Raw genomic sequence first — 11338 nt, 5'->3', positions numbered from 1 at the left:
ACGAACATTTTTCAAATACCAAACACTTTACGAATCAAAGAAAAGTTTTGACTACAAAATTTTCAAACTGACAAACATTTTTGGAATACCTAAAAACATTTATCAAATCCAATATATATTTTAATTCAGGAACATTTTCTGAATACCTGAATATTTTCTAGAATTTGTGAACTTTTTTGAATCCACAGCAAGCATATTGTGCATTTGTAAACATTTTTAAATTCGTGAACAATATTCGAATTTGCAAACATTTTCTTGAGTAAGTAAACATTGTTATCGGATAACCAAACATATTTTTAATTTGCCACAAACATATTTTTAACTCACGAACATTTTTCTAATCCGAATACATGGACATTTTTGAATTTTCCGCGAACATATTTTGTATTTGTGAAAAAAAATTAATTCACCGCAAACGTTTTTTCAATACAAATTCTGTTTCGAATCCACAAACATTTTTTAATTCATCAGAATTTTTTGATATCATGAACATATATTCTAATTCTATTCGAAATAAAAAACATTGTATGAAAATAATAATTAAAAATCGCTGGGTCTCGCTTGGAGTCTCACACATTTTCATTTGTTTTCAACCGGATGAAAACAAATGATCGCCAGCTGCTAATTTACACGTGTCCTCTAGCACATCCACTGGCACATACACGTTTCGCCCAGCCGTCCTTATCTCTTCACCCCGTTTGTCCTCCACAAGTTTTCATCCCCACTCCCTTTTCTCTTCCCCATCTTTGCTCGTCACGTGAGAAGAGGTGAGCTCGCATGGCGGATTTCGGCCACGGTGCTGCGAACCAGGGAGCGACAGTGCTACCACGTTGTTACATCCCATCGCAAAATGAAGAGACGGTGAAGCCCACGCCTCACTGCCGCAGTGCTGCATCCCTGAGGGAGCGACACATTGTGTGCGTGGCAGGTGGTCGCTCGTCGGTACCGCTGGCGATGCGTTGCGACGCTCGTTAACACTGTATGTGCTGCGACGCAGCAACACGTCCATGGCCACAATGTTGTGATGCAACCTGCTAATACTGCAAGTTGCCGACGGCGGAGCTGCATTGGAGTGTCCTCCGGGTCATTGGAGCTCTGTCGCGGCTGCAATCAAGCGCCACTGGAGCTATAGTGAAGGACGCCGGAAGGTCATCATAACTTTGTCGGGGTTGCAATGAAGCACCGTCGGAGCTGCAGTCAAGCACGTCGGTGGGTCGTCGAAACTTCGTTGGGGTTGCAACGGAGTGCCGGCAGAGCCGCCCGTGCTGACATGTGTCACACCTGCTACGATGTAGCGCTGGACTAGCAAGGAGAAGGAGTAGCACAGGAGAGTTGTGGGCTGAGCCCACTGGGTCTGGCTTGGGCCGCATGTGGCCAAGCCGTCCGTCGTGTGTGTGTGCCTGTACTTATGGAACCGTCCTCTGTTGGACAAGGCAGCGAAGGAAAAGTCTGAATTATTCTCATCTCCTTCTCCAACCTCACCTACTCTCTGTTCTTCCTCATCCCCCACTCCGATCCCCTTCCTGTGGCAACGATTTCATCGATCGGTCGTCACAATTGGTAATCAGAGCCAACAATTTCCTCCCAAAAATTTTGCGCCGCGGCATCCTCAACTCCTTTGACTGATCGGTAACATCCACCGCTGTCGGTGGGAATTCACTCCGGTGAGATCCCACAAAATCCACAGCGGGGTTCGATCTGTTCGGGGCGGGTACCACGGCGCTGTCCAAGCCTTCCGTCCAGACCCGGCAACTCCTCACTGCCATGGGGGAACAAACAGCAAACCTCACCGCCTTGATGGAGAAGCTCTTGTCCAGATTCGATGAAGAGCAAGCTCTGGCGACCAAACGCGCGGTGGCACAGGCCACGTTCAACACGCACGTCTCCACCGAGCTGCAGAGCCTATCCAAGCAGATCGGGCTCACGCAGGCCGACGTGGATGACGTGCGCAAGGTGACTTCTCCGACGGCTTCGTCCGCCATGGCATCGGCGTCGCAGGTGGACGACCCCTCCGCGGCAGGTTCCCGCACGCCGGCGGCCACCAACGGCATCCAGCAGCCTGTGCCCCCTCCAGCTCCACCCGCCCAGCGCACCGCACCTCCTCCGAGTGCCCTGCCTATTCCGCAGGCTTTTGGGAGCACGGCAGCCATCGCCCGGCTCGCCAACGAAGGGCCTTCCCTGCTCACGAGGCCAGATGCACAGTTCAACTTGCAGCTGCCCAGAACACCGACGCCGCGGGATGAGTACTCAGTCCGGCCACCCGAACACCACTTCCCCCGCTTCGATGGTGATGCACCCCGCGTCTGGCTGGATCGCTGCCTAGCATACTTCGAGCTGTATAGGGTGCCGCCGCACAACTGGGTCGCGACGGCGGCGCTCTATGTCGAAGGGCACGCAGCACTGTGGCTTAGAGCCTTCCGTCAGACACATTCAGATATTACTTGGGAGATGTTCCGGCGTGCAGTGGTGGAGGAGTTTGGCCCAGAGGAATTCGAGTCAACGATGCACAATCTTCTTCAGCTCCGTCAGACAGGAACAGTGGTTGAATACAGACAACAGTTTGAGGTTCACATGTATAATCTGATTGCCCTCGACTCAACCCTGAGCTCCAAATTTTTCGTCACCCAATTCTTGCTTGGCCTGAAGGATGACCTGCGCGCCGCCGTGCGTATTCAGGCACCCACCAGCATCACCAGGGTGACAGTGTTTGCCAGGATTCAGGAAGAGGAATTGGAACTTCAGCGTTCCAGATTCAGACCGCCATCTGCAGGCAGACCACCACCATTGTCGGGCATAGTACCACCACTAGGACGGCCACCTCCTGCACCATCAGCGCCCTCTCCGACCGCTCCAGCACCGCGGATCACCCTAGCACCAAAGCCAGCCGCGGACGACTTCGGGGTGAGCGGCAGTTGCGGGATTACAGACGCCAACACGGCCTCTGCTTTCGTTGCGGGGACAAATACTCCCGTGATCATCAATGCAAACGCTCTGCTCAGCTACTGACGATTGAAGTGGGCGATTTTGGAGAAGTACTCTCTGATGATGCAGTGCATGCCCTAGAACTATTGGATGAACCTGCAACCACCGATGCTATTTGTTGTCTCCTATCAGCTCACGCCGTGGAGGGCACCGAAGCACCAGAAACTATTCGACTGCGTGCCACAGTGGGTGATCAAACTATGTTGCTGCTCGTCGACTCCGGCAGTACGCACAGTTTTGTGAACTCCACATTTGCTCAGCGCATCAAAGCTCCAACAACAGATATTCCAGCAATCAAGGTTCGAGTCGCCAACTGACAGAGCCTGAACTGCACGGCTATGGTGCCTCAGCTAGCCTGGACCTCCCACAGACATACCTTTGCCACAGACATGCGCGTCCTCGATTTAGGAGGCTACGATGCAGTGCTCGGTGTGGATTGGCTGGGATAGCACAACCCAATGCAGTGTGACTAGAACCTGAAGACCATGCAATTTGATCGTCAGGGAGAAACAATTAAGCTGACAGGCGTGCACATTGGTGATCAACATCAACTCACAGCCCTAGATGCTGCAACCTTATGGAAAATGCATGACGCTAATGACATATGGGGGGCAGCTTTAGTGGATATTCAGCTAATATCTGAGACGACATCCGACTCTGACACGCCTACTCCGCCTACCATTCAGCGCATCCTGACGGAGTTCAGTGACATCTTCGAGGAACCAACCCAACTTCCTCCCCATCGACAGTACGATCACGCCATTAATCTGGAGCCAGGTGCAGCACCTGTCAACTGTCGACCCTACCGGTACTCTCCGTTACAGAAAGACGAGATTGAACGTCAAGTGGAAGAAATGCTTCGCACGGGCATCATTACACACAGCATGAGCCCCTTCGCAGCCCCGGTGCTCCTGGTCAAGAAGAAGGATGGAACATGGCGTTTCTGTGTGGACTATCGACATCTCAATACCGTCACAATCAAGAACAAGTTTCCTCTTCCTGTCATCGACAAACTCTTGGATGAACTCTCTGGTGCCGCCTTCTTCTCCAAAATTGACTTGCGAGCGGGGTACCATCAGATTCGCATGCGTGCGGGCTATGAGGAAAAGACGGCCTTCAAGACACATCATGGTCATTTTGAGTTCCGCATCATGCCCTTCGGCGTCACCAACGGCCCGCCCACATTCCAATGTGTGATGAACTCGGCGTTCGCCGGGCCAAATCGTAAGTTTGTGATCACTTTTCTTGATGACATTCTCGTCTTCAGTCACACCTTGCAGGAGCATGAAGCTCATCTACGCACAGTCTTCTCCATCCTCCGTGAGCATCAGCTATATGCCAAGCTTTCCAAGTGTTCGTTCGCGCAACCCCAAGTCGAGTATTTGGGCCATGTAATCTCTAAAGAGGGCGTGGCCCCAGATGCGAGCAAGACCAGTGCCATGCGCGCGTGGCCCACACCGACAAATGCCATAGAATTGCGCGGGTTTCTGGACCTCACCGGCTATTACCGCAAATTCGTGCCGCGTTATGGGATTATCGCCAAGCCCCTCACTTAGCTCCTCACCAAGAAAGGCTTCGCCTGGTCGGCACAAGCACAAGCAGCGTTCGATCTGCTCAAGGATGCCATGGCAAGCACGCCTGTCCTGGCGTTGCCTGATTTCTCACGCCCATTCTCTATCGAGACGGACGCGTGTGACACAGGGGTGGGTGCAGTCCTGGTGCAAGACGGCCACCCAATCGCCTACCTCAGCAAGGCTCTGGGCATACGCAATCAGCGTCTATCGATCTACGGGAAGGAGTTCCTCGCGGTGATCATGGCCGTGGACAAGTGGCGCACTTACCTCCAACGCGCCCCATTCGTCATTGTCACGGATCATAAAAGCCTCTTCCATCTCAGCGATCAACAATTGGAAACAGAGTTGCAGCGCAAGGCCATGTCTAAGATGGTGGGTCTCCAATTTTCTTTCAAGTACCGCCGCGGCGCAGACAATGGCACAGCTGATGCACTATCCCGCGTCGGTCACCTGCTCTCTCTGGATGCCCTCTCCATCTGTCAGCCCCAATGGCTCCAGGAAGTAAGCAACTCCTATGAAACTGACACGGACAGTCAAGATTTGCTGCAACAACTCGCTCTGTGCAGCCCGGATGATCAAGGTTACGAATTACGCCAAGACATCATTCGCTTCCAGAACAGGATCTAGATTGGCGCCAACACAGCCCTACAGACCAAATTGATCAACGCATTCCATGCAAGTGCAATTGGGGGACATTCGGGAGTGACAGCAACTTATCAACGTGTCAAGAAACTGTTCGCTTGGCGGGGTCTGAAACAAGTAGTGGAAGACTATGTTCATCAGTGTTCTATCTGTCAGCAGGCCAAGCATGAACATCTGAAAACACCTGGACTACTACAGCCACTCCCAATTCCATCAGAACTGTGGCGGGACCTTACTATGGATTTCGTCGAAGGATTGCCAGTGTCCGAGGGCTACGAGGTGATTATGGTGGTGGTCGACCGCTTCACCAAATATGCCCACTTTGTTCCTCTTCGCCATCCATTCACAGCAACAACAGTGGCTCGAGCATTTTGGGATAACATTATCAAGTTGCATGGAGTACCCCACTCGATCGTATCGGATCGCGACCCGGTTTTCACCAGTGCAATGTGGCGTGCTCTTCTGGAGGCAGCAGGAACAAAACTCAGCTATTCCACAGCATATCACCCGCAGACGGATGGTCAGAGTGAACGAGTCAACCAATGTCTCGAGATGTATCTTCGGTGCGCCGTACACGACCAGCCAAAGAAATGGCGACAATGGTTACCTACTGCAGAGTTCTGGTACAATACCACCCATCACTCCTTGCTGAACACTTCACCCTTCCAAGCGCTATATGGCCAGGAGCCCAACTTGGGAGGACTGCCCACACTGGCCCGCACGATACCATAGGATACTGATGCAGATTTGGATTGGGCTACACATAATGAACAACTCTGTGTTCAGCTGGCCCGGGCTCAAAACAGATACAAGCAAAAGGCTGATCGCCACAGGACAGATCGCTCTTTCCAAGTGGGTGAACAAGTTCTTCTGAAGCTGCAACCTTATGCTCAATCTACTGTGGCCAACCGTCCCTGCCCCAAATTAGCATTCAAGTTCTTCGGACCATTCACCGTCGAGCAACGGATCGGTTCTATGGCTTACAAACTGTAGTTACCATCAAACAGCCACATTCATCCGGTCTTCCATGTATCACAGTTGAAGCCATTCACACCTGACTACTCTCCGGTCTTCTCCGAATTGCCTCGTCCGCCCGACCTGACTGCTGCACCACTACAACCCGAGTTGATACTGGATCGTCGAATAGTCAAGAAAGGTAACACCTCAGTCGTGCAGGTCTCTGTTCAGTGGTCCTCGCTCTCTCCAGATTCGGCAACATGGGAAGACTACACCGTCCTACGTCATCGCTACCCCAACGCTCCATGCTGGTCTCAAGACGCTCTCGCTCAAGGGGGGGGGGAATTGTCACACCTGCTACGATGTAGCGGTGGACTAGCAAGAGAAGGAGTAGCACAGGAGAGTTGTGGGCTGAGCCCACTGGGTCTGGCTTGGGCCGCATGTGGCCAAGCCATCCGTCGTGTGTGTGTGCCTGTACTTATGGAACCGTCCTCTGTTGGACAAGGCAGCGAAGGAAAAGTCTGAATTATTCTCATCTCCTTCTCCAACCTCACCTACTCTCTGTTCTTCCTCATCCCCCACTCCGATCCCCTTCCTGTGGCGACGATTTAATTGATCGGTCATCACAACATGGAAGCTGTTGCGCTGGTGGTACAGAAAAGGAAGATGAGACTGTGCTATGATCGAACGGCCACCTCCATTAGATTGGACGGCTAGCTAGGCAGATGATTTCCCGCAGACAGCCTTGTCCGGGCACTAGATTCTTTTCATTTGGAGGCATCAAGCGAATTTTTTTACACATAAGGCACCAATCAAGTTCGTGGAGAGTGCATTGCTGGGTGTGAGACATGCGTCGTTGTTGCTAACATTAGGCAACAGCCGACACGCATCAACGCCCCGCATTTACTCCAATCCGGACTGGTGTAGCAAAGATTGGGCTTTCGTTTCCTCCTTGTTATCTTGGCACTGATCGTATCTAGTAGTAGTGTCCCACAACACCAGCTACGATCGGTGCCAGGATCATTAAGGCAATATATTTCCCTACATGTTCTCTGATGGAGGCCATCTTGGGTCCCATCCCTCCCAAATATGCAGGCTATTCTTGATGGACGAAACATTCTCCAACATGGAAATATAAGGAGGATTGGCAACGAAGCAACAACGAGGATATAACAAGATAACTGGATTTCCAGGCCAGGAATGTTGAAGCCGGTTGCATCTCCCGTGACTCGATCATGCCCAAAAACTCCGAACTCATTGACCCAATTTCTGCGACTTGGCATGAGACACTAATGAGGCAGATCTTCATACCCCTTGATGTCGAGGCCATCTTAAAAATCCCTTGTACACATCCAATTTGCATGACTTCTGGGCCTGAAATGAGGATAACAAGGGCCGCTTCACAGTTCAGTCGTCATATCATATGATCATGAGACTAAATGGGACGGGGAAGGTTGGTTAGAGGAAAGGAGAGGGAGCAAGAAAAAATGATACGGTCCAGTTCTCTCGGTGGCTGCCAAAATAAGCTGCCACCCTTCCCAGCATATTCTAACTAGTTTAAAAGCCCCTTGCAAAAAACATAGTTTAGAAGCCCCCAAATAAATTAGAATAACCTGGTGAGGGGGCGGCTAATGCCGCAAGACATCATAAGCTGTCAACAGAACTGGTCCATCTGCTAACATACAGATGATCTACTTCCTTGAAACTCGCGCCCTATCGATGGCCTAATTTGTGTTGTATACGAAATGTCGCTTCTCGAGGGAATCACAAGTTCCAGGGAAAAAATAACTTTCCCCCTTTCTCATCAGACCTGTGTTGTGTGAACAAAAATAAGATCCAGCCGAAGTTTGTTATATTTTATTACTCTGTGTAATTCACATATGATCAATCGTTATGCATGTGTCATACTCGTGCTTGTCAAGAGAAAATCAAGGCTGCACATACATTCCCTCTTTTTATCTTCTACTAGTAGCCTGTGTACTACTTATTTTTCTTGTGTGCTACTATTTACTGATATGACATGGGGATTATAATTGGCAAGTGTCATAAGATTATACAAACGCACGGCAACCAAAAAGAGAGCGTTTGATTATAGCATGATTTACAAGCGGGGACGTTTTGCCCAGCTAGGCCATGTTCTTCTAAAGGTTCAGGTAGCATGGCCAATGGAACCAACCAGCACAGGGTGCTAGAGCGCTGAGAGGTGCATCGCGCTAAACCTTATCTACACGCCAAAATCAGGCACAGCTGATTCTGGAACAAGCTTAGCACCCACTACCACCACCGTTGTTGGCATCGCCGCCCATGTTGTTGTCCCATCCACCACCGCTCGCCTTGTCCCAGGAACTGCTCCCACTACCTCCTTGGCTCCCGCTCCCTTCGGTCTTGTCCCAGGATCCTTTGTTCTTTGAAACACCTTCTGAAATGGCATGGGAGAGAAACTTAGTGCTTTGAATTGGATTGTAAATTTTGCATAAGAAATGCCAAATAGACAGACATTTGAACAGATTGAAGCAAGAGAAAATTGATGGACGCTAGGGCCAGGGGGGAAATGGTGAAACCACTTAGAAGCTAAAACAAATTTGAGTGTTTTCTCACTCTTTGCAGTGAAGGATCCTCGGTGGTCATACCTGAGCCCTGGTTCCTTTTGGCGAATTCCAGCTATCTTTATTGCTCTTTCCCCATGACCCTCCTCCGATACCAGCGGTAGTGTGGGCAGGAGGAGCACCCAAAGATTATACAAACGCACGGCAACCAAAAAGAGAGCGTTTGATTATAGCATGATTTACAAGCGGTTGGAGCATTACAGCCAGCCATACAGACACCTGTTGTTTTCTTGTTCTTTCTGCGGGTGATGTGGAGAGATGCTACAGACCGATGTTGTCTAAACTAATTTACATGCCCTAACCACTCAAGGACGACAAACTCACTTACTCCTATCTGGACAGGTGTAGCGCAGATTGGACCTTGGTTCCCTCCTTGCTGTCTTGGCCCGTTTCTGACCCCACTGAACGGCCGATAGTAGTAGCTAGCTCCTTGATAGTCGCTGACTGACACACCAAAGTACATTATAGCTGCTTCATTCTTCAACTCAAATTTCCGGTGCACCCAATTCCTCGACTAATCATCCATTGATCGACCGATGCCATTTGATCTTCATCAGTCGGCACCATTCTCAGTGTTTCGTCTTCCTACTACAACACCATATTCCTTGTAAGTTTTATAGAGGAGGCATAGTCATTGATGTATATAGTTGATTCAACCACTCAAATGCTCGGGCTTTAGTGCTGCATCGATTACCTGACGTGCACGATATTTTGGTTGTGAAATTGTGAGAAGTACCTCCAAACTATTAAGCGTCGCTGCCGTGCACGCCGGTTTCACATGGTTTGTTTGAAGATATGGGACATGGTGGTGGGGATGCGTAGTGGCACCATGTGCAGGTTCACAACTTCGACTACCTGTTGGGCTAAGTCCCTCCATATGGAGGTGTGTTGGAAGCCCAACATCAGCCCATAAGTCCAACACATGTCAGCCGTTGATCCTCGTTGCATCCAACGGTTGAGAGTGCTTTCAAGTGAAGTGAAGCAAGGAGAAAACCCTAGCCACTCCACCCCTGCTAGTGGTGGCTGCCATTCGTGTGAGAGTGAGAGTGAGAGCACACAAGAGAAAACACAACCTAAGAGAGAGGAAGAAGAAGAAGCAGAGGCTCTGTCCAGATTTGCTGCATCTGACTAGACAGTGTTCAAACTGGTGATTGGAGGCTCAAACGTGCTTGGATCGACCCCAAACTTGGTGAGCTCGTTCCTTACTTTGAGTACTTCGATCTGCTTAGCTGGTTTGAGAATTGGGTCAGTGGAGCATCAAATTCGAGAGTGGTTTTGCTACCTCTGACTGCTGCAGTTTCAGAACAGAGTAGTTTTGGGAGACGAACAGTTTGGGTAAGCAAATGATGTCCGATTGAGCTGAAATTTGGAGGGGATGTCAAGTACTCATGTGTCTACTTGTTTGCCAAATTTGGTGCTATTTGGTCAGCGGTTTAAGAGCAGTTTACAAAACACTGAAGGGTACAGAAGCTGTGTAAACGCTGCTTTGCTGAAATCTTGCCTCTTGTGGCTGTTGTTGCTGTTGCCGGTTGGCAACGTGGAGAGTGTGTTGTAAATCTCTCTAGAGGTTCTAGAGCAGACTTTGTACTCATCATTCTCATAGTGAAGTTGTGTGGACCGGTCGGTCCACATTCGTGGTTTTTTACTCCTCAAGTTGAGGAGGTTTTTCCAAGTTAAATCCTGTGTCACATGTGCATGTTGTTTGTGTTATTCCGCTGCTTACTTGTTGGTTGAAGCTATCCTCAAAGTTCATCATTAAGTGGAGGGGGCTGTGTAGTGTGCATATTTGCCGTGTCGGTGAATTTGTGCAGCGCATTGTTGCTTTCCAGCCCCAACAAGTGCTATCAGAGCCTTGGTTTGCTTGTGCAAATTGCTGAGTTTCTTGTGGTGAAAGATAGAAGTGAATACCAGCAGGGTGATATCTTTGAATGGTACAAATTATCAAGCATGGAAGGGCAAGATGGGGGACTTGTTGTATGTGAAAGAATACTGGAAGCCAGTGTTCTCCACTGAGATGCCGGAGGGCATTGAGGAAGGTCCGTGGAAGGTACTTCATCGCCAAGCTTGTGGGTTCATTCGGCAATGGGTCGATGACAATGTTTTGAACCATATCATTTTTGAGACACATGCACGCACCTTGTGGCAGAAATTGGAAGAGTTGTTTGCCCAAAAAGAAGGTACAAACAAGATGTTCTTGATCAAACAATTGATGTGCTTGAGGTACAAAGAGGGCACTCTAATTGCAGATCATGTGAATACATTTCAAGGCATTATAAATCATCTTTCTTCAATGGGAATAACATTTGAAGATGAAGTGAGAGCTTTGCTGCTACTAGGCTCATTACCGGACAGCTGGGAGACCTTTAAGGTCACGGTTTGCAATTCAGCACCTAATGGAGTTGTCACTTGGAATCTTGTGAAAACCAGGGTACTAAATGAAGAGTCTAGAAAGGTGGCTGAAGCTAGTTCTTCCTCACATTCAGAGGTGCTAGTCACTCAGTCCAGGGGGAGAAGCAAGAGCGGAGGTCCAGGTAAAGGGGCAGAAAGAGGTAGGAGCAAATCAAAAAGTAAGTATGC

At 49.6% G+C, this 11338-nt stretch overlaps 1 pseudogene; it reads left to right on the top strand.

Moving 5' to 3' along the window:
* Nucleotides 1-1764: 1764 nt before the first annotated feature.
* LOC125532993 (uncharacterized) lies at nt 1765-3299 on the top strand (annotated as a pseudogene).
* The last annotated feature ends 8039 nt before the right edge of the window (nt 3300-11338 follow it).

This window comes from Triticum urartu, chromosome 1A (assembly GCF_056163025.1).
Source record: "Triticum urartu cultivar PI428250 chromosome 1A, HENAU_Tu73, whole genome shotgun sequence".
Taxonomy (NCBI): Eukaryota; Viridiplantae; Streptophyta; class Magnoliopsida; order Poales; family Poaceae; genus Triticum; species Triticum urartu.
Note: the sequence above shows the minus strand (reverse complement) of the source record. Positions and strands in the feature narration are given on the sequence as shown.